This window comes from Eschrichtius robustus, chromosome 3 (assembly GCF_028021215.1).
Source record: "Eschrichtius robustus isolate mEscRob2 chromosome 3, mEscRob2.pri, whole genome shotgun sequence".
Classification (NCBI taxonomy): Eukaryota; Metazoa; Chordata; class Mammalia; order Artiodactyla; family Eschrichtiidae; genus Eschrichtius; species Eschrichtius robustus.
Genome location: NC_090826.1, coordinates 143,822,541 through 143,846,711, shown reverse-complemented (window position 1 = coordinate 143,846,711; position 24,171 = coordinate 143,822,541). Strand labels below are relative to the sequence as shown.

Here is a 24,171-nt window from a genome sequence, read left to right as displayed (position 1 = left end):
GCCTTTTTGCGCGGTTCCTTTTACCCAGTACATCATATCCGGCTCTAGAAAAAATTACAAGGCATATCAAAAGACAAAAACACAATCTGAGAGACAAAGCAAGCATCAGAACCAGATATGGCAGGGATACTGGAATTATCAGACCAGAAATTTAAAATAACTATGAATAACATGCTAAGGGCTCTAAAGGATAAAGACCATAGAAGAACACATGGGCAATGTATGCAGAGAGATGGAAATCCTAAGAAAGAACTAAAAAGAAATTAGAGCTCAAAAACACTGTAACAGCCATAAAGAATGCCTTTGATAGTCTTAGTAGCCTGCATACAGCTAAAGAAAGTATTTCTGAGTCAGAGGATGTACCAACAGAACCCTCAAAAACTGAAAAGCAAAAAAAAACAAAGACTAAGAAAAACAGAACAAAATATCCAAGGACTGTGGAATATCTACAAAAGATGTAACATACATGTAATGGGGATACTAGGAAGAGAAGAGAGAAAGGAACAGAAGAAATATTTTAAACAATAATGACTGAGAATTTCCCCAAATTAATGTCAGATTATCAAACCACAAATCTGGGAAGCTCCGAGAATACCCAGCAGAATAAATGCCAAAAAAACTACACCTCAGCGTATCATTTTTAAATTACAGATATTCAAAGACAATGAAAAGATCTTGAACAAGCCAGAGGAAAAGGTTATACTTACTTGAGTAGAAAAAACGGGATGCAAAGTACAAAGTATTTTCTGTACTTTGAACTTACCTGTATTGCATTAGAGCTGCTTACATGTCTATCCCACTGACTTAAATAATTTGATACATCTTAATATTTTCTGCTACACCTAGAAATGAGCCTGCTTTTCAATAAAAGTAAATAAACGAGTGAGGGAAGGCATTTAGAAAGGAAAAACATGAACCTTAAAGAATACATAAATGGAAAGAATTTCCTAATGCTGATCTTTTATGATTTAACTAGGAATCCTCAAAGTGGGGTATGCATATGTACTCCTGAGCTACACAAAAGGCTATAAGGCTTGGATAGTTTGAAAGGAATTTAATTTCCAGATTATCAATTTTCCTGATGTATTTTTACCAAAATTGATCTGCCCTGACAAAAGGCCTATATATCTGGGTAGGTCCCTCTCCCTGCCCCAATCCTTTCATAAGATTACATATCATTCACTCACTCATTCAAATACTGATTATCCACTGCAACCCATGCACTGTACACGGTGCTAAGAATGATAGCAGTAAACACAAGTATGACACAATAAACTAAAAATTCTTAAGTTCTAAATAAGAGATACAAAAAAGGGCATTGGTTTAGATAATCAAGAAGAGAAAAGGAGCTATTAAAAACAGAGGATCAAGGAAGGACTTCAAAGGAACAGACATGTCGGAAAGACAGAAAGGTCAGTGTGACAGGTAAGTAAATGGGAAAATACACAAGAAGAGGTTACAGAACTAAAGAAGGGGCCATGATGGTGATCTTCCCAAGAATCAAATGGGGTTAAGCTGAGGGGCAAAAGCCACACTGGAATGGGTTAAAAAGGAAAGCAAAATTGACACTATATGTTCTTTATAAATTAATAAAGTGAAAATACAACCTTACCAAAACGTATGGGATGTGTAATGAGAAAAATGTCCTTCAGAAATACTTATAACCTTCAATTTTTAAGTAATAAAACCATGGAGAGTGGAAAAAAATATGCACCAAGCATTAGAAATTAGAATATGAACCTAATTAATAAGTAAAAGGGAAAAATGATCATTATAAAAGCATAAATCAAACAGAAACAACTGCTTTAAAAAAAAAATGGACTTGTTCGTGAAAGCAAAATTTAGTAACCTGATACAGCTAATCCAATAGCTAAATTTCTGACATAAATCAAAAGGGAAAAAAAAGTTAGAAAATGCACATACATAGATATAAAACAGATTTTTAAATTAGATTATTAGGGAATGCTATATTCATCTTTATACCACTTAAGAAATTCAACTACTCCTAATTAAAAGTCTTAGAAAGTTAGAAATAAATAGAAATATCCTTAACTTGATGGAAATACGCCAGAAGCCCCAAAGTTAAAACTTCTGAAGATTCCTATTAAAACGTCAGGAGCAAAACACGACTGCCCTACAACATTCTGCTAGAAGTCCTAAATTATGCCACCACAAAAAAAAAAAAAAGAGAGGCACACACATACACACACACACACTGGAAGAGGAAGTGACAAAAATCATCAGCTGCAGATAATATAGCTACCTAGAACGTCCAGTAGCATCAAATGAAAAACTACTAGATCTAAAAAAAAAAGCAGCAACATGTTTGGCTTGAGGAGAGAAAACAAGGTCAAAAAGCCACAGGTTTCCTATAAACCAGGAATAACCACTTAGAAATGTACTTTTTAATAGCTCCCATTCACAACCATTCACAATGGCAACAAAAACTATGAAATATTTAGGAGTAAATTTCAAAAAATATTGACAAGACAAAACTCTACAACTTAACTCAAGGCCATTAAAGAAGACCTAAATTGGATAAACATATAAACCCAATGTAAGGCAATCCCAATCAAAATATCAATAGGCAAAGTGATTCTAAGGTTCACTTAGAAGATGCACAAGAACACCCAGGATATTTTAAAAGAGAAAAATAATCAGGGAGGCTTACCTTACATCAAACATTAAAGCCTAATAAAAAGCAACACTATGGTCTGAAGAAAAGACGAATGAATTAATGCACAAAGATGAATGAAATAATGCACAAAACAGAGGGTTCAAAAACATGTGAATTTATGTAATTTAGGATATTTTAAATCAGAGGGATAACAAAACGTTTTAAATTTTTTGAAGTAAATCAGATGAACCTACACAAATAAATGAATAAAAAAATTCTAGAAGGATTAAACATTTTTAAAAAACTATACGAAAGAGCTAGAAGAGGGTAGAATGTCTTCATATGATTGGGATTAGGAAGGCAGCCTAAGCAAGATGCCATACCCAGAAGGCTTTAAAAATAGTTCACATTTCACCTCATAAAAGTTTTAAACTTATATACAAAAAACAACAAAAGATATAAGCACATTTAAAAGATAAACAATTGACGGGGAGAAAATATTTGCAACATACATAATAAACAAAGGCCAAAATCCGTAATACATAACAAATCTTCCCCCAGGTCAATTTAAAAGACAACTCAATATAGGCAAAATGATAAATGGGTAATTAACAGAGGAATACAAGTGGCCAACAAAACTACACTGTGCTTAACTTCACTACAAATCACTAAACTGCAAATCAAGACAATGTTACATATGCTCTATTTTTTGTCTGCAATACTGACAAAAATTAAGATGACTGATAATACTGGGTGTTAAAAGGGTGTGCAGAAACAGGAATTCTCAAATCACTGGAAGTGTACAGTGGCATGGTTTTGGGGACAGAGCAATTTGGCATTTAAGGCATAACTGCAGTTTTTGGCATTAAGAATGTACTCTTTGAAATGGAAACTGGTTGAATCAAGCTATACACGACTGTTACAGAAATCTCTATGGAAATGCATTCCCTACTTTTCAGTTTATTACCTTTCATCAACATACAATTAACTTACTGGCTGATGTCATTTTATCCACATTCTTTATAAGTCTAATAGTAGACACATCAGCTTTTAGAACTTTAGTACAACATGTATTTTAACACACAAAGGTAACCTTAAACTACAAAATAATCCCATTCATTTATCCTTCAAAAAATTTAATAAAATTAACTTGTGAATCAAAAGTCAGTGTCTGAAAAATAGATGCCAATGAAAGAATACACCAGAAGAACTCTCTGCTCTTTGGCCAAATCAAAAAATAGGACTCACTGTACTGTACTGGTTGAACCATCACCACTCAGAGCAGCCTATATCTGTCAAAATTTTTAATGCACCTAAGTTTTGACCTCATAATGGTTCTCTTAGGAAATCTACCTGACAAAAATTCTCATACAGGTATGCGATAAATATATATACGTGAAGAGTCATCACAGCATTGTAATAGCAAAAAATCATGTACATATATATGTTTATCAATGGGAATATGGCCAATTAGAATATACCCATAGTACAAAATACTATGTAGTTATACATACTGACGTGGAATTCAACATATGTATACATCATACATTAAGTTTAAAAAAAAAAAAAAGCAAGCTGTAGAGCAAAATGTATCATGTGGTTGACCTCATTTAAGCAATTAAAAAGGAAATCCAAATACCTAAATATGTTTGTAATTTTGAATTCTGTTGACTGTGTTTTAGCCACATTTGCCATCTTTATCAATCTTGGCAAACGCATTCTAATTTTAGAATCTTTTCAGTAGCCCATCCTTCTACCTGTAACAGAATGCTCTCTTCCCCCACGGTATTTCCACAGCTAGCTCCTTCATGCATTCTAACAAAATTCTAACTTTGTCATTCTCTCAAGTCTTCCCTTGTTTGTTTGTTTTTCACCATTACACTTTTATCGCCTCTAAGCTCCTTGAAAGCAGGGTAGTTACCTATCTTATTCACCACAATATTCCCAGTACCTTGCAATGTGCCTAGCATATAATAGTTAATAAATATTTGCTGAACAACTCAACAATGGTGATGACTACATAAAGAAAGGAGCTCAAATTAGGCAACCTTAACATTTCATATTTTCATGACTAGAAAAAAGTCAATTCAAATTAACCTGAGAAAAGATAAAACAAAAAGGAAGATTTATCAGTTGGTCTATTTTCTATGTGCAGAGAAAATAGTTCTATGTTTCTGCATGGTGAGGGCTTTCTGAGCAAAGAAATCTGTCCTTCAAAGGACAAGCTTTGAAAACTTATAGATAACTGCATAGACAACAGATTCAACTCTCTAGGATATGTGTTTATATTTCAGGGTGGGACAGCTGTGAGACTATGGAGACATTCCAGGGGTTGTAAATTCTGAGACTTGTCTAATTTTTCCCCCAGAAACATTCATTTAATAGTCCAAAGATTAAGAATCTAGGCTCCTCCCCTTCTGTAACCCAGGAAAATTTGTTTATATTAGGGAGCAAAGGTCTCTCTCCCTCTCTCAGAAGGAGAGGTGGGCAACTTGTATACAAGCGCCTAGAATCAAATTTTTGGGATTCATCACCTACCAAACGAACATCCCACTCTCACTGCATCACTCTAGGGGTGAAGAACTGGGGCAAAAGGGAACTGATGTGGTTACTACTGTAAAATCTATCCTGGCCCCAGAAATTTTGTCTACTTTCAGGATAATACGAACAAATACAGATATCAAAATTTTATCATTCTAACAGAATTTGGTTTGGTAAAACATATCTTGCAATTCAGGCTTTAGGAAGAGTGACAAATTTTTTTAAATGAATATAAAAATTATTTTGTCATGAATCCTCAACTTAGAAACTAAAATTTCCACTTTAATTTTTTCCATTAAAAACATATCATACTTAAGTTACATGTCTAAAGTATTGGAAAATTTGTATTTGTATACTAAGTCAATTACATTATGGATTAGTCTTTTGAAGACTCATCTAGGGACTTAGACACTAATCATAACATCATCTCACATAAATATTCTCTTAATAGTACCTAGCAAAGTAATGTAAAGGCTCCCCAAAGTGCCATTTTTATCCCACCTCTCATCTATAATCCTCAAATTGGCTGAGGGGAGTATTAAAAAACCATAGTGTCTAGTCTATAGACGTTAGATGTGGCAAATAGCAGGTTTCACATGAAAAAACTAAGAACAATACTAATACAGGTTCCATTCAACTCTTTGAGACCTCCAAGACCCTCAAATTCCTTGACTGGGCCATGCATTTGCTCTGAAGATCATTCTCTTGCTCCCCTAGAAGGAAAAACAGATCCACTAAACCATATATTCTTCAAGCACAAAGTCAGAGAACTTCATATTTTAGGGATATCCTTGTTATAGTACAACAAATGAGACAACTAGAAAGCAGAGTGTTTTTTGGAACTGGATCAACCTGAGTTTGCACGCTAACGCTAGCTGTTACTGGCTACAGATCCACAAGCAAATTTCTCAGTCTCTCAAGGCTTTTTTTTTTTTAACCTGCAAAATGACAAAACTTTTCAGTGTCATTGGTAAAGTTGAATGAGATGTTCATATAAAATGTCCGGCATTTTATAAATGATAACTCATAAAACTGAAAAGATGTAATTTCCTTTATTTCAATAAATAAGAATTATTATTTCTCAGGCCCCAATATGTAAAAGACTAGGGGAAAAAATGACTTAGCCACCCCCTAACTTATTAAAAATAAAAATTTTTACATAAAACCCCTTTCAAAAATAATAATTTTATTATTTTAGAAAGGAACACAAGAATGCTTGATCATGTGCCTCATGTGATTAAAAAAAAGAAAAAAAATCAATCAACAGGTTTATTCGTTCCCAAGACTACTTATTTAAGGCCTTTTCTATAACAAACAGAAGTTGCCAGAAAGGGCAGATATCTTTGTCAGTTGTTTACTGCTAGTCACCTGTATGTAACTGAAAGTTACTAAGAGTAGTTCCTGGAAGCTTAAGGGAAAAAAGAAATATTAGATAGAGACATTTCTGGCTCAAATCCCATTAGAAACTTGTGGATTCTTTATACAAGGGGCACTAGGTGACATAAAGAAGGGCATCTTGAACCACAGCTTTGAAGAACATTTAGAGGCATTCAAATGGATGTTTCTTGAATTATCCTTCCCTTTCCCCAAACACATATATAATCTTTGAGAAAATTAAGATAATATAGGCCAGGTACACTGCTGTCTGATCATTAAGGATACAGGGCTAAAGTGCAGAGAATCTATATGGTCTTTACACTTTGGTCAGACTCCTAATAAACCAAAGTGTCAAGTCTCAAAGACTCCCTGACACATGCTGGGTCATAAAAAACTCGTAACTCCATTCTCAATAAGAGCCTCAAGTGTACATTTTCTGTAGTGCAGGTGAGAGAAGAATTCTTATCAAACAGCAGATACACAGGCAAAAGGGCTGACACTGTGTTGTAAAATTTTAGGACTCTAAATTGTACTCTTACCAGAGTGTAGCTATTGAAAGTAGCCACCAGGGAGATTCCAGAATGAATAAAAACACTCTTCCCAAAAAAAGAGCTTTAAATATAACTTACTTTGAGCTAAAACCTCAAAGTTCTGCGCCTAAAAATGTTTACCAGTTGTTTTAATCATAAAAATTACCTGGTCTATTCAGAATATTTGAAATAGAACTGCAGTCTAACGTGCTTGAGCTATAAATATACCCCCCCAAAAGAACAAAGAGTTAACAGAGTTAAGGTATATGGAGTTATTCAGAAATGTCCATTCATACTTTGAAGAAAGATTGATGTATTAGTTGCCTACAACAGCTGAAATAAATTACCACAAGTTTTGTGTTTTAAAACAACAGAAAATTCTCTCACTCAGTCCTGGAGGCCAAAAATCCTAAATCAGTATCACTGGGCCAAAATCAAGGTGCTGGCAGGTCTGTGCATCCTCCAGAGATTTTATGGGAGAATCTGGTCCTTGTCTCTTCCAGACTGGAGTAACTGCTGGCATTCCTTGACTTGTGGCCACAACACGCCAATCTTTGCCTCTGTGGTCACATTGCCTCCTCCTCTTCTGCATGTAAACTCTGACTCTCACTTACAAGGACAAATGTAATAACATTTAGAGCTCACCCAGATAATCCAGCGTAATCTCCTTATATCAAAATCTTTAACTTAATGACATCTGCAAAGACCCCCACCCCCCAAATAAAGTAACATCACAGATTCCCGGGATTCGGATGTGGGTATCTTTGGAGGGTCCATTTTTCAGCCTACCACAACTGCCAAAAGTAAAAGTAACTATGTAACTAACTCCTCACAGCCAATACTTCTGTCTTTATCCTGTATGATTTGTTTCCTTAATTTGTTTTTTAAACTGTGAACCATGTATCAGAAAATACAATCACTTTTAAATTACTTAGATTATCCCATTTTCCTATAAAGCATTTTTCTTCATTTGAGATTTGCTTCTCTACTACAAAACAAAAGCTGTGAAACTCTTTTTTTGTAACAAGAAATTTATCTTTTTCTTCCACAGTTATTGCCATCTCTGAACATAAAGTAAATAAAGGTCACATCAAATTAACTCTCCCAACCTTTAGCATTTTTCTTTTCCTCTTGCATTACATTATACAACATATGAAAGAGCAAACGATTTGTTCCTTAATTAAAACACTGCTTGCTCACAGGATACAGGTGTTAGAGTTCAGAAATTTATTCAAGACTAGGCAAACCAGGGAGAAATAATTCTGAGTAAGCAATCCAATTGTCATCATAACACTGCCTGCAATAAGCATCACCTCATAAAAGCCACTCACAGCAGTTTAATCTAAAGCTACAGCTGTAAGACAGACACTAATTTCTGTAAGCTTCTAAAAACACAAAGTGTTCTTTATTGGAAAAGTTGTCATTGTACTAAACATCTTGAATAAAAAGCTAAATTACTTTTGGTAACCCAATAGCTTTATTTTAAAAGGTAATATAATCACTTCCTAATTGGATTATATCTTTCCACACTGTGGAACACAAAGCAGGAACCTTTCAAAGGTGATTTACCATATCTTCATTATCCAGTCTTAAGTTTCTGAGTACTATTGGTAACAGACTTAATGTTTGCTGGTCTCTATATAAAATTAAGTTATAGTTACAGGAAAAATAAATGTTCTAAAATTTTTTTAAAGCATTTAAAATGCAGATCTAGATAATTTAGTGTGATCTGTGCCCTCCTATAATACTTCTCATCACTATCTCATCTCCTCAAACACTACTCCTTCACTTTCCCCACTCCCACAGATACTTTCTTAATGGCCCAATTCAGTCTCTCCCCAAGACTTCAGAAAGCACCTATCAAGGGCTATTAATAGCCAACACCAGTTATATCAGCAGCAGCCTGGTTCTCCTTCTGTCCCTCTGCCTACCCATATGAGAAGCTAACAGACCCATAATGAAAAACAGTTGAGTTCAAAAGTTTAGGAAACATTTGAGAGCTACCACAGCACATGATGGAAATGAGACCCTCCATGAGTTTACTGGCTAGTGGGCCCTGAACATATTTTCAACACGGTTTGATAAATGCTACAAGAGCACAAAGAAACCTAGAGAAAGACATTCCTCCTTGGAGGAGGAGAGTTGACAGTTAAGTGGAAGTTAACCAACTGAGGAAAGGAAAGCAGTCCTGAAGGACCAACATATTAAGCAAAGGCACAACTCAGCACGGTGTTTGTGAAACTCCAAGTAGTTCACCATTAAATTGATGATAAGAGGGAGAAAGGGAGTGGCACAGAGTGAGGCTGAAGAATTAAACCGTGGGTGAGATCAGGGAGGCTCAATATGTCATGCAAAGGTGTCAGGAGAAATTCACAGTGCAATGACAAGATCAGATTTGCATTTAGGACAAAAAGACCAACTCTGGCAACAGTGGAGGATGAGGGAGGCAAGAATACTAGTTAAAGGCTAGTATCCAAATTAGAAATGCCTACAATGGGGCTGGTAATAATAAGAATGACTTAGGAGGGACACAGCTGAAAAATACTGAGAAGGTAAAATACATAGGATATAGGAAATAAGAAAAGAGGAGAGTAGAGCCACAAGCTTGTGGGTTTTCTAAGATGTTGATGCTAAGAAAGTGAGTTAACAAAACAGGAAATGGTATTTTCACCACTTCTACTCAACGTATTTTTGGAAGTTCTAGCCAGATCAATTAGGCAAGAAAAAGAAATAAAGGCGTCCAAATTAGAAAGGAACTAAAAGTATCTGTTAACAGATGCCATGATCTTATATGTAGAAAACCCTAAAGATTCCACCAAAAAAATGTTCAAAACTGAACTGATCAATGAATTCAACAGTTGCAGAGGGGAAGAAAAAAGAAAATCAACACAAAAATCAGTTGACCTTCCATATACTAACAATGAACAGTCTGAAAAGGAAATCAATACAACAATTCCATTTACAAAAGCATCAAAAAGAATAATACTTAGGAATTTAATCAAGGAGAAAAAAGATTTGTACACTGAAAATTACAAAACACTGCTAAAAGAAATTAAAGACAAATAAATGGTAAGATATCCCATCCCTTGTTCATAGACCAGGAGACTTAATATTGTTAAGATGACAATACTACCCAAAGCAATCTACAGATTCGGTACAATCCCTAACAAAAACTCAACAATATTTTTTGCAAAAATTGAAAAACCCACTCTAAAATTCATATAGCATCTCAATGGACCCCAAATAGCCAAAATAATCTTGAAAAAGAACAAGTTGGAGGACTCATACTTCCTAATTTCAAAACTTGCTACAAAGCTACAATATTCAAAATAATTTGGTACTGGCATAAAGGCAGACATACAGACCAACCAATGGAATCCAATAGAAAGCCCAGAAGTAAATCTTCATGTATTACGGTCAATTACATTGACAAGGGTGCCAAGATCATTCAATGGGGAAAGATCAGTCTTGTCAACAAAAGTTACTGGAAAAAAATGGCTATATACCTGCAAAAGAATGAAGTTAGACTCCTACCTTATCCCACATAAAAAAATTAACTCAAAATGGATCAAAGATCTAAATGTAAGAGCTAAAACTATATAACTCTTAGAAGAAAACACAGGGGAAATTCTTCATGACACTGAATTCGGCAATTATTTTTTGGATATGACACAAAAAGCATAGGCAACAAAAGCAAAAACTGATAAACAGGACTCCATTAAAATTAAAAACTTTTGCACATCAAAGAACACTATCCTCCTGTTACTGGTAGTTCTGAATGTTAGATTCCCCCCCACCCCCACCCAGTGAGGTCAAAAAGTACCTAAGTACATGACTGGAAAAATAGGGGACAGAAATCAGGTACTGGCAGTTTTTCCATTTTCATCTGTGTGTGAATTTTTAATACAAATGAGGGGACATAAAGCATTAATGCAAGTCAAAATGTCTCAGCAGTTCAACTTTATAACAATTATAAATAAAGCTGTTAAATTTTTCTGGACAATGCCAGCATTTGGATTTTTTTAAAACGAGTAAATTTCTTACTGACTGCAACTAAATAGTGTTTGTAGCATTCTTATCATATAGTAGATTCCATCCATTCACTGTATTTTTCTGAGTTGTCCTACCTGAAAGTACATGTTTTTAATGTTGTCTGTCTTCTGTGCTGTTCCTGTAAGTTTGCTATTAAAATACATTAAACTATTAAATAAATAAATAAAACATTATACTAAGTAAAATAAGCCAAACACAAAGGAATGAAGAATGTGATTCCACTTATACGAAGTACCTAGAATGGTCAAATTCATAGAAAGTAGAATAGTGGTTACTAGGGGCTGGGGGCGGGGGTGGATTGGTAATGAGTAGTTACAGTGCGGGATGATGAAAAAGTTCAGGAAATAAATAGTAGTAATAGTTACATTAACAGTGTTAATGTACTTAATGCTATTTAATACTTAATACTTAACACTTAAAAATGATTAAAAATGGTAAATTTTACGTAGTATATATTTTACAGCAATAAAAAAATATTTTAAATGTTTCTTAAACAGGAAATGGTATGCATCTTCTAGGAAGGGATGAGAAGCTGAATTCAGTTCTGGACTTGTTGCACATAAGGTACATGCAAGGTCATCCAGAAGAAAAAACCCATCTGAAGCAAGAAAGGTTCTGGTGGGAAATTTCAGCTTATATTAGCCAAAACTATAAGAGAAAGGAACATGCAGTGTAAAAAGAAAAAGTGGAGTAAGGCTCAAAGGAAATTCTGGGCTTGTTAACTGAACTCACAGGCGTAGGAAGAGAAGTAGTTAAAATTATCCCACCATATATCAATCTTTATGGATCATCTGCAGCTGGTTCGAAAACAACTCATCAGCAATAGGAAGAAACCTAATGGTGACCTTCAACCCTGCTATGAACTACTCTTCAGATACTACAAATACCAAAGTATAAAATCCTTTGGAATTTTATACTTTGGAATAAAAGTATAGGGGTTCCTGTAAAAGTATAGGGCTTCCTCTCAACCACTGCGCCACCAGAGCTTCCCTGGTGGTGCAGTGGTTGAGAGTCTGCCTGCCAGTGCAGGGGACACGGGTTCGAGCCCAGGTCTGGGAAGATCCCACATGCCGCGGAGCAACTGGGCCCGTGAGCCACAACTACTGAGCCTGCGCGTCTGGAGCCTGTGCTCCGCAACAAGAGAGGCCGCGATAGTGAGAGGCCCGCGCACCGCGATGAAGAGTGGCCCCCGCTCGCCTGGAGAAAGCCCTCGTACAGAAACGAAAACCCAACACAGCCAAATATAAATAATAAATAAATAAATAAATAAACTTCTAAAAAAAAAAAAAAAGAGTCCTGAATTCTATTTAAAAAAAAAAAAAAATCCTGCCAGGGCTGAAATAAAGTATGTACCTATTTTGTACCATTCTGTGAAGAATATATGATAGCTATTATTGATTTTTTAATAGAAACAAGAATGCCTAGCGTATCCAACCCACATTTCTAACAATAAAAGAAAAACTGCAGATTGTTTCTGAGAGGCAATAAACATTAATCATAACTTACCATATAAAAGCTAATTTCCTTTGGGCTGCAATATGATATCAATTTAAAATACAATAAAATGTTCCATTTGTAAATTTTTAGTGGCTTCTGAATTAGGTCTCCAACTGTGGCAGGCTGAATAATGGCCAGAATTTGTGAACATGTTACCACACATGGCAAAAAGGACTCTGCCAATGTGATTAAATCAACAATCTTGATATGGGGAGTTTATGGATTATCTGAATTTGGCCCCATGTAATCACAAGGGTCCTTAAAAGAGAGAAGGCAATGTGATGGAGGCAGAGGTATAAGTCAAAGAAATGTGAAGATGCTATAATGCTGGCTTGACGATGGAAGAAGAATTCATGAGCCAAAAGGGTGTAGGCAGCCTCTAGAAGCTAAAAATGAAAAGGATATGAATTCTCCCCTAGAGCCTCCAGAAGGAACACAGCCCTGTCAACACCTTGATTTTAATTCCCCAAGACCCGCTGTGGGCTTCCGGCTGTCAGAACTGTAAGATAACAAACTTGTGTTATTTTTAAGCCACTATGTTGTGGTAAGTTGTCAAAGCAGCAATAGGAAACTAACGTACCAGCTGAACCCAAATTATAAGAGAAAGCCAGAGTGGGACAAGGTGGAAAAAATATGAACTTCAGCTTACTTGCCCAATAAAGTCTTATCTTCTGCCAGAAGAAAATTAATGTATTCACAGGAAAAACAATCTTAATCTAGAGACGTAGTTCTCAAATTTGGCTGCATACAGGAATCACCTGGAGAGCTCTGACACCAAGGTCCCATTTCAGAGCAACTGAATCATTATTTCTGGAGCTCTTGGTATGGTTAGAAAGTCAACCAGATGGTTTTTATGTATAGCCACGGTTGAGAACTGTTCTAGCTAAAGATTAGTTTTAAGTGACCTTAGGAAACTCCTGGCATTTCCAAATGATACTGTAAGTTCCTGAAATTGTCCCCCAATAAAGATGTGGTTTACCATTCATTCATTTATTAGTTTAATGTATGTTTTGTTGACTTTACATTTGACAGAAAATTATACTAGATAAGATGTTGCCTAGGCAAATTCCTAAAAGTGTAATTACTGGATCAAAAGGCAGGTAACTTTTTTAATTCAGACAAATACTGCTAAATTGCTAGACCAATGTACCCTTTTACCAATTAAGAATTAGCAACACTTTGTTAAAAAGCCTGCCGAATCTGATAGGTGGGAAATGATATTTCATTGTTGTTTTAATTTGCAAGGCTTCAACCATGAGTGAAGCTGAGTATCTTTTCAGCGCTTTGTTGGCCATTTTTTGGGGGGTCTGTCAATTACTTATTCATATCCATTTCTATTAGTTTTTTTAAAAATTAATTTGTAAGAACTTTTCCTGTTAAGGAAATGGACATTTTTTGCTTGTCATGACTGTTAAATATTTTCCCCCAGTTTTGTTGTCTTTTGCCTTTGGCTTCTTTAGGCCATAGATTTTATTTTTTATATATTTTTAATGTATTTATTTTTTCCTCTATGGCTTCTTTGGAAAGCTAATCCATACTCTAAAGTTGTAAACAATATCCACCATCCACCCATACTTTATTCTAATACTTTCAGAATTTCATTTTTTACAAAGGTTGGGACCTATTCCCCTCCACAGAGCCCCACCCCAACATAACTGGCAATTGTCCCAACATCATTTATTGTTTAGTTCATTTATTCTCCACTGATGAAGTTATCATGCTATCTTTTAACTCATTACACAAAGATGGGAAGAGAGAGAAAAAAAGTATATGTGTGAGTATATATACATATATGCTTATATAATATGTGTGTATGTGTGTGTGTGTGTACATGAAAACAGTACAAGCTTAACACACGAACTTCTTACATGGTCAACGATAAATGTGCTGCCTAATTCAAGTATAAAGAGTTTACAAATTCCTATAAGGTTATGGAAAATGAAAGTAAGCATTAGGCACACTGTCTCCTCCTTTCCCTTCCCCAAAACAACACAACTGTCACCAGGCTGACTTCCTGAAAAGCAGTGAAGAATAAAGGCCCCCAGCAGTTTTTTCCCCGTTGGTTGTACTCAGCTTTGCAAAATATTTGTTGCCACTAGGTGGAGACAATTTGATAATAGGAAGATCGGTTACTGAAACATGAATAGCCACAAATCTTCTACAAATATACTCAAATAGTAAAGAAGGTCTGCTTCCAAATTCTTGGGTGAACTAAGGCTAGTCACTTTAACTGAGGATCTAGTTTCCTTATTTGTAAGTTTAAGAATTTATATTAAGTAATATCAAGAGCCCCCTTAGCTCTCATATTTTGTGGATCAAAAAGCTTGCTTAGGGCTTTCCTGGTGGCGCAGTGGTTGAGAGTCTGCCTGCCAATGCAGAGGACACGGGTTCGAGCCCTGGTCTGGGAAGATCCCACATGCCGCGGAGCGACTAGGCCCGTGAGCCACAATTGCTGAGCCTGCGCGTCTGGAGCCTGTGCTCCGCAACAAGAGAGGCCGCGATAGTGAGAGGCCCGCGCACCGCGATGAAGAGTGGCCCCCACTTGCCGCAACTAGAGAAAGCCCTCGCACAGAAACGAAGACCCAACACAGCCATAAATAAATAAATAAATAAATAAAATTAAAAAAAAAAAAAGCTTGCTTAAATATCCCTAATAGGACAATGCCTAACACAGTCGTGTCCTCTTAAGCTAAGAAGGTATTCTTCTACCTTTAGCAACTTCTTTAAACTTGAATACTTCTTACAACTTGAATAACAACCTCGACCAGTCGTTTCCTCCACTCTTTTCTTTTCAAAGCAGGTCAAAAAGAGGCATATTGTGCATTAAAGTTCACACGTCTAGCATTCAAGTCATATACAAGGCTTTCTGCACTTTTTTCCTTGTCTTAAAGAAAAGAGCTGATACCATAGCTCTCCACATCCATCTGGTATGCTTGCATACATATTTTAAACAGTCAGCTAGCTATAGATTTTCCTCTGAACTGGTATCTTTGTGCTAGAGGCTGTACACGTGGAGGGTTTTGTTTGCTTTTTTCCTCCTGTTATTTTTTTTTGCTTTGCTCCATTTGGTCAGAACGTCCCATTTTTGTTGATTTCCTGAATTCTTAGTCGTCTGTCCCTCTGACAAGACTGTCCTTACAGTGGCACTTTACCTCCTGGTTCTCATCTGCCAGTCTGGGATTTTGTAATTCTTCTAACATGTATCAACCTCTGCTTGCCTAAGGGGTTCCCAGTCAACTGCTTCAACCAATTATTTGAATCTAGCGACCTACTGCCAAACTACTGACTCACTAGTACTATAGTTTAGACCTCAAACTCCAGCATAATCTAGGTTCTCAGCTCTGAACATGCACCAGCTCTATACCACAAACTAACCACATTCTTAGAGAGAGATTAATTTTCATTCTCCCCATGCTACAAGACCAAGAGATACAAAGGACATTGATAATTTGCTGAGCAGAGCAGAAAAATTCTGAGTTCCTAAGTAGAACAAGAGGGAGTACCAACTTCATTTCACATCCGTACCCAGATTACAGGAAACTGTAAACAGGGGAACATACTGATGTGTGTAACCAATTGACTACTGACTGTGGACTGTTGCTCTATGCCATCAGCATACATGGTTGGCTCCCAATAAAAATCTGCAGATTTAACGGCAGAAACAGATTTGTATTTCTATCTTTGAGAGGGAGAAATGAAACACAAGTAAAGCATAAAGCAAAGCTTAAAGATTTACATATACTTATCATTAATGGCAAAGCTAAAAAGAGAATTCTAGTAACTAATGACTTTTAGTCCAAAACCCCACATGCCAGAATAGATGTTAACAACTTTTTTTTTGGCTGCACTGCACAGCATATGGGATCTTAGTTCCCCGACCAGGGATTGAACCCACGCCCCTGCTTTGGAAGCGCAGCATCTTAACCACTGGACCGCCAGGGAAGTCCGATGTTAACAACTTTTGAAAAGTGGTATACCAAGGTTGTCATCCTTTCTTGGGAAGAGAAATGTCTATCAAGTGCAGATTCCTGTCAGAAGCAGCAGAGGTGCTGATGAACACACGTTAGCTTTAGCAAGTAACAATGTACAAAGTAACAGCAACATTCCCTGTGTCACAGAAAATATACCAACAGGGTCTAAATTTCTGACAAGGGCAGAAAAGAAAAAATAATATTGAGAAAGATAAGAAAGCTGAAGGCTGATGCCTCCACATTCTCCCACCAGCAACTGGAATAACCCTTTCAGAAAACAGCTAGGCAATTCATTCCCAGAGATACAAAACATTCATATTCTTGCACCCAGTAATCCCAGTCCTAGAAAATAATGCTATTAATAATAATAGGTAACATCTACAGAGTATTTACCACTTTATATGAAATCTTGCTTAATCCTAACAACCCTATGAAATATGTACTATTACTGCCCACATTTAATAAATAAGGAAATCAAGCCAAAATATAAATAACTGAATAAACAAACAAGCAAGCAACTTGTTTAAAGGTCTCACAGGGTCAGAGGAAAGACTCAAACTCAGGTCTATTTGACTAAGAAAGCCATGCCTTTAACTACCACGCCAATTATTATCACCACTACTACAATAATAATGCCATCAGCACGGAGACATCTGCTGCAACATCAACATCGGGAAATTTCTTCAATCATTAAAAATAACAATTATTAATACCATATGCAATGAGTAGTAATACTTGTAAGGTAAAGAGATGAGAGAGGCCACTAACTTGAATTTGTGCTACAATTATAGCTATGTAAAAGTTCTATTTTAGAAGATAACGTGGAGTTGCTGGAGTTTGTAGAGGGGGTTTCCCTCCATTTTTCAACTCCTATTACTATTATTACCAAAATACCACAAGCACAGATTTTAACAGTTTTAAAACAATAGATAAGATTGGAGAAGTAAAGAATGTGTTTCTGGTGTCCCTTTACTTAGGGTAGATTTTCTTTTGCAGAAAAGCAACTGTTATGGAAAACAGTAGCAGCCAGACTGGGATTCAGGAGACCTCAATTCTCATTTTGGGCTCTTGATACAATTTCAAAAGGTAAACTGATTTCTCTTCTGCCCCTATCTCCTGGTTTCTGCAACTTGCATCAAAAAAAGTTTAAAACTGGCAAAAAGCAGCTCCTGCAGTTTCAAAGGACGGGGTCTTAGAAGAAGAAAAAAGAAACCAGAAACTTTAAGGATAGAAAGATGTCTTATAGCTCTAATAAATATAAAGATTAGCATAATCTCTAGATTCATGAAAGCAGCAAAAATCTGGCATAGCTCATATACTAGAAATCAACATGACTGAGCAAGTCGATATATACCTCTTATTCTCTGTATCTGTAAAATGAGCATGTTTTAGGTGATATATGTGTGTGTGTGTGTATATATATATATTTTTAATGTCCATTACGGCAGAGTTCCTGGTTAGCAATTTAAAAAGATATTTAAATATGTATATATTAAAAATATATAGATATATGTATATGTCTATTAGGGCAAAGTTACTTATTAGCAATTAGACTTTGAAAATCTTAATGTGAGTTCTTCAAATAACCAATGTTAAAAAGAGAAAACCATAATAATACTACAATAAAGAAGAATTTAAGTAGCGAAAGCAGCAAAACCCATTCTCTCCTAAGGAAACCTGATTCTATGTTACTGAACAATAAACGGAAAAGAAAACTAACACTAATTTGATACAACAGACACTGTTTCACTGTTTTCAGGCACTTTTTAAATATAGTTTTCCCTCTACCTCCACTTTTTAAACAAAATCCTTTTAGTCCATGGCCCTTAACTTTTCTGAGTCTATATGCCCCTTGAGAATCTGATAAAAGCTAGGAACTCTCATCTCCGGGGAGTGGGGTGCAGAATACAAAAATAAAAAATACAAAAGAACACACAAGCAAAATTCCAGACTACTCATGGATCCTTAAGAGATCCTTGGACTGAAGCCCAAAAACACTTGCTACACACTGTCTAAAAAAGAATTCCAAATCTTAAACAGGGAAACGGAGGCTACCTTCTCTAATTGCTTCTCAGTTTTCTTCAGCTGTACTGCACAACAAGCCACCGCCATCAAAGATAGGTTTATTGGGCTTCCCTGGTGGCGCAGTGGTTGAGAATCTGCCTGCCAATGCAGGGGACACGGGTTCGAGCCCTGGTCAGGGAAGATCCCACATGCCACGGAGCAACTGGGCCCGTGAGCCACAATTACTGAGCCTGCGCATCTGGAGCCTGTGCTCCGCAACAAGAGAGGCCGTGATAGTGAGAGGCCCGCGCACCGTGATGAAGAGTGGCCCCCGCTTGCCACAACTAGAGAAAGCCCTCGCACAGAAACGAAGACCCAACACAGCCATAAAATAAAAAATAAATTAATTAATTTTTAAAAAAATTAGAAAAAAAAAAGATAGGTTTATTTTAAGCAAAAATAAACGAATGGGACCCAATCAAACTTACAAATTTTTTACAGGAAAAGAAACCATAAACAAAACTAAAAGACAACCTATGGAACAGAAGAAAATATTTGCAAATGATGCGACTGACAAGGGATTAATTTCCAAAATATAGAAACAGCTCATACAACTCAACAACAAAAAAACAAACAATTCAATCGAAAAATGGGCAGAAGACCTATAGACATATTTCTCCAAAGAAGACAGACAGATGGCCAACAGGCACACGAAAAGATGCTCAACATGGCTAATTATTAGAGAAATGCAAATCAAAACTACAGTGAGACACTACCTCACACCAGTCAGAATGGCCATCATAAAGTCTACAAATAACAAATGCTGGAGAGGATATGGAGAAAAAGGAACCCTCCTACACACTGTTGGTGGGAATGTAAGCTGGTACAGCCACTATGGAGAACAGTATGGAGATTCCTCAAAAAACTAAAAAAATAGAGTTGCCATATGATCCAGCAATCCCACTCCTGGGCACATATCCAGACAAAACTATAATTTGAAAAGATACATGCACCCCAATGTTCACAGCAGCATTATTTACAATAGCCAAAACATGGAAGCAAGCTAAGTGTCTGTAACAGATAAATGGGTAAAGCAGATGTGGTATATATATACAGTGGAATACTACTCAGAGATAAAAAAGAATGAAATAATGCCATTTGCAGCAACATGGACAGACCTAGAGACTATCATACGAAGTAAAGTCAGAAAGACAAATACCATATGATATCACTTAAATGTGGAATCTAAAATGTGACACAACTGAACCTAGCTATCAAACAGAAACAGACTCACAGACATAGAGAACAGACTTGTGGTCGCCAAGGGGGAGGGGAGTGAGGGAGGGAAGGATTGGGAGTTGGGGTCAGCAGATGGAAACTAGTATATATAGAATGGATAAACAACAAGGTCCTACTAACTATATTCAGTATCCTGTGATAAACCATAATGGAAAAGAGTATAAAAAAGAATGTATGTATATATATAACTGAATCACTTTGCTGTACAGCAGAAATTAACACAACATTGTACATCAACTGTACTTCAATTAAAAAAAAACACAGGTTTATTCTTGCAAAGATAAAGTTATGGAGACAATAGGTACTACTTGTTAATTACTTCCATCTGGTTGCCACAATGAATGTTGTACTTCCCTACCATCAACATGAATATAAAGCTAAAAGGAACCTTAGGATCCAACCACAAGGAAGTGTATAAATATACTATGGCACATCCACTTGAAATATTATGCAATCATCAAAAATGTTACAAAATTGGTTATGGCATAGAAAATGTTAGTGATATCTAAAGTTAGATTTAAAAATAAACATAAATTTAGGCTTACATACAAAAGATAGTTAAAACTATATTTTAAACAAAACAAAAGCCAAAGGCTAAAATTTATTTCCAAAGGGAAATAAATCAAAATTTAAGAGCAATTAAAACTGAGTATTGAAAGCATGATTTTTTCCATTTCTTAAATTCTCCATTAAAAAAATTTTAATTAATAAAGTGACAACTGAAAGTTGTTACAGTTGATTAAAAAGACAACTTAATTTATGGATTTTTTTCCCATTCTTAGCTCTTAATTACTTTGGAAAGGACTAAGCACTATTTTGCACATAGGGATTAAAACTAAAAACAATCCATTTAAGAAGTGAATGACAGCTTCTTTACTCTGTGAAACTGTTTTCTTCTCACTGGCACAACTGTATTGTCTTAATTCTCCTAAATCAATCATTCCAGTATCCTTGATACTCAAAGGTTTCAGAATAAAATAAATTGGAACTAATAATCATGTTATTTAAATTATACAAAACTGTAACATTAGATTTTCAAAAGTTATAGAGACTTCTTGGGAAAAAAAAATATTTCAGGACACTAAACTGATAAATTATGACTGGTTAACTCAAACTGATAAATGAGACCCACATCTGAATACAAACATAACCGATAATAATAACATTAAGAATGGAGAAATTTAGTCTTAGTATTTTAGACAAAATTCAACTATCAATATTTGAGAGCCTTTAACATGCTTCCATTACTTTACAATCACAAAAGGAAACATTCCTAGAGGACAGTACCTGACAAAAATAAAAAAGCATCTTTCCACTAATTCTATGAGGCATGTTTTCTTTACAAATATGTCAATTAAAAGTTTTAAGATCGATACTGAATATAGTGGAGTAGAAGGACATGCTCTCACTGCGAGAGCACCGGAATCACAACTAACTGAACAATCATTGACAGGAAGACACTGGAACTCACCAAAAAAGATACCCCACATCCAAAGACAAAGGAGAAGCCACAATAACATGGTAGGACGGGCGCAATCACAATAAAATCAAATCCCATAACTGCTGGGTGGGTGACTCACAAACTGGAGAACACTTATACCACAGAAGTCCACCCACTGGAGTGAAGGTTCTGAGCCCCACGTCAGGCTCCCCAACCTGGGGATCTGGCAACGGGAGGAGGAATTCCTAAAGAATGAGATTCGAAAGCTATCGGGATTGGATACCAGGACTTTGAAAGGACTGGGGGAAACAGAGACTCCACTCGTGTAGGGCACACACAAAGTAGTGTGCACATTGGGACCCAGGGGAAGGAGCAGTGACCCCAGGAGAGACTGAACCAGACCTACCTGCTAGTGTTGGAGGGTCTCCTGCAGAGGCGGGGGGTGGCTGTGTCTCACCGTGGGAACAAGGACACTGGCAGCAGAAGTTCTGGGAAGTACTCTGTGATGTGAGCCTTCTCAGAGTCCGCCATTAGACCCAACAAAGAGCCGGGTAAGCTCCAGTGTTGGGTCACCTCAGGCCAAACAACCAACAGGGAGTGAACCCAGCCCCACCCATCAGCAAACAAGAGGATTAAAGTTTTACTGAGCTCTGCCCACCAGAGCAACACACAGCTCTACCCAAAACCAGTCCCTCCCATCAGGAAGCTCACACAAGCCTCTTAGATAGCCTCAGCCACCAGACAGCAGCCAGCAGAAGCAAGAAGAACTACAATCCTGCAGCCTGTGGAACAAAAACCACATTCACAGAAATACAGACAAGATGAAAAGGCAGAAGGCTATGTACAAGATAAAGAAACAAGATAAAATCCCAGAAAACCAACTAAATGAAGTGGAAATAGGCAACCTTCCAGGAAAAGAATTCAGAATAATGATAGTGAAGATGATCCAAGACTTCGGAAAACGAATGGAGGTAAAGATCGAGAAGATGCAAGAAATGTTTAACAAAGACTTAGAAGAATTAAAGAACAAACAGTGAGAAAAATTAAAGAACAAACAAACAGAGATGAACAGTACAATAACGGAAATGAAATATACACTAGAAGGAATCAATAGCAGAATAACTGAGGAAGAAGAACGGATAAGTGACCTGGAAGACAGAATGGTGGAATTCACTGCCACAGAACAGAATAAAGAAAAAACAATTAAAAGGACTGAAGACAGCCTAAGAGACCTCTGGGACAACATTAAACGCAACAACATTCTCATTATAGGGGTCCCAGAAGGAGAAGAGAGAGAGAAAGGACGCGAGAAAGTATTTGAAGAGATTATAGTTGAAAACTTCCCTAACATTGGAAAGGAAATAGCCACCCAAGTCCAGGAAGCGCAGAGATTCCCAGGGAGGATACACCCAAAGAGAAACACACCGAGACACATAATAATCAAATTGGCAAAAATTAAAGACAAAGACAAATTATTGAAAGCAATAAGGGAAAACAACAAATAACATACAATGGAACTCCCATAATGTTAACAGCTGATTTCTCAGCAGAAACTCTACAAGCCAGAAGGGAATGGCATGACATATTTAAAGTGATGAAAGGGAAAAACCTACAACCAAGATTACTCTACCCGGCAAGAATCTCATTCAGATTAGATGGAGAAATCAAAAGCTTTACAGACAAGCAAAAGCTAAGAGAATTCAGCACCACCAAACCAGCTCTACAACAAATGCTAAAGGATCTTCTCTAAGTAGGAAACACAAGAGAAAAAAAGGACCTACAAAAACAAATCCAAAACAATTAAGAAAATGGTCACAGGAACATACATATCGATAATTACCTTAAATGTGAATGGATTAAATGCTCCAACCAAAAAACACAGGCTCGCTGAAAGGATACAAAAACAAGACCCATCTATATGCTCTCTACAAGAGACCCACTTCAGACCTAGGGACACATACAGACTGAAAGTGAAGGGATGGAAAAAGATATTCCATGCAAATGGAAATCAAAAGAAAGCTGGAGTAGCAATACTCATATCAGATAAAACAGACTTTAAAATAAAGAATGTTACAAGAGACAAGGAAGGACACTACATAATGATCAAGGGATCAATCCAGGAAAAAGATATAACAATTATAAATACATATGCACCCAACATAGGAGCACCTCAATACATAAGGCAACTGCTAACAGCTATGAAAGAGAAAATCGACAGTAACACAATAATAGTGGGGGACTTCAACACCTCACTTACACCAATGGACAGATCATCCAAAATGAAAATAAATAAGGAAACACAAGCTTTAAATGACACAATAGACCAGACAGATTTAATTGATATTTACAGGACATTCCATCCAAAAACAGCAGATTACACTTTCTTCTCAAGTGTGCACAGAACATTCTCCAGGATAGATCACATCTTGGGTCACAAATCAAGCCTCAGTAATTTTAAGAAAATTGAAATGGTATCAAGCATCTTTTCTGACCACAACACTATGAGATTAGAAATCAATTACAGGGAAAAAAATGTAAAACATACAAATACATGGAGGCTAAACAATACATTACTAAATAACCAAGACATCACTGAAGTAATCAAAGAGGAAATCAAAAAACACCTAGAGACAAATGACAATGAAAACACGATGATCCAAAACCTATGAGATGCAGCAAAAGCAGTTCTAAGAGGGAAGTTTATAGCTATACAAGTCTACCTCAAGAAACAAAAAAAATCTCAAATAAACAATCTAACCTTACACCTAAAGGAACTAGAGAAAGAAGAACAAACAAAACCCAAAGTTAGCAGAAGGAAAGAAATCACAAAGATCAGAGCAG

The 24,171-nt window shown here is 36.3% G+C and overlaps 1 protein-coding gene across 4 annotated transcripts in view; it reads right to left on the bottom strand.

The window, feature by feature from the left end:
* Positions 1-24,171, bottom strand: part of RNF2 (ring finger protein 2) — a 76,944-nt gene that overhangs the window by 42,163 nt on the left and 10,610 nt on the right. The window contains exon 1 of one of the 4 annotated variants that reach the window (XM_068541401.1): positions 7,453-7,471. The exons of the other annotated variants lie outside the window; for them this stretch is intronic. The gene's annotated coding sequence lies outside the window, so the exon portion shown is untranslated. Of the gene's footprint in view, positions 1-7,452; positions 7,472-24,171 lie in introns of those variants that run through there. 4 annotated transcript variants of the gene reach the window in all.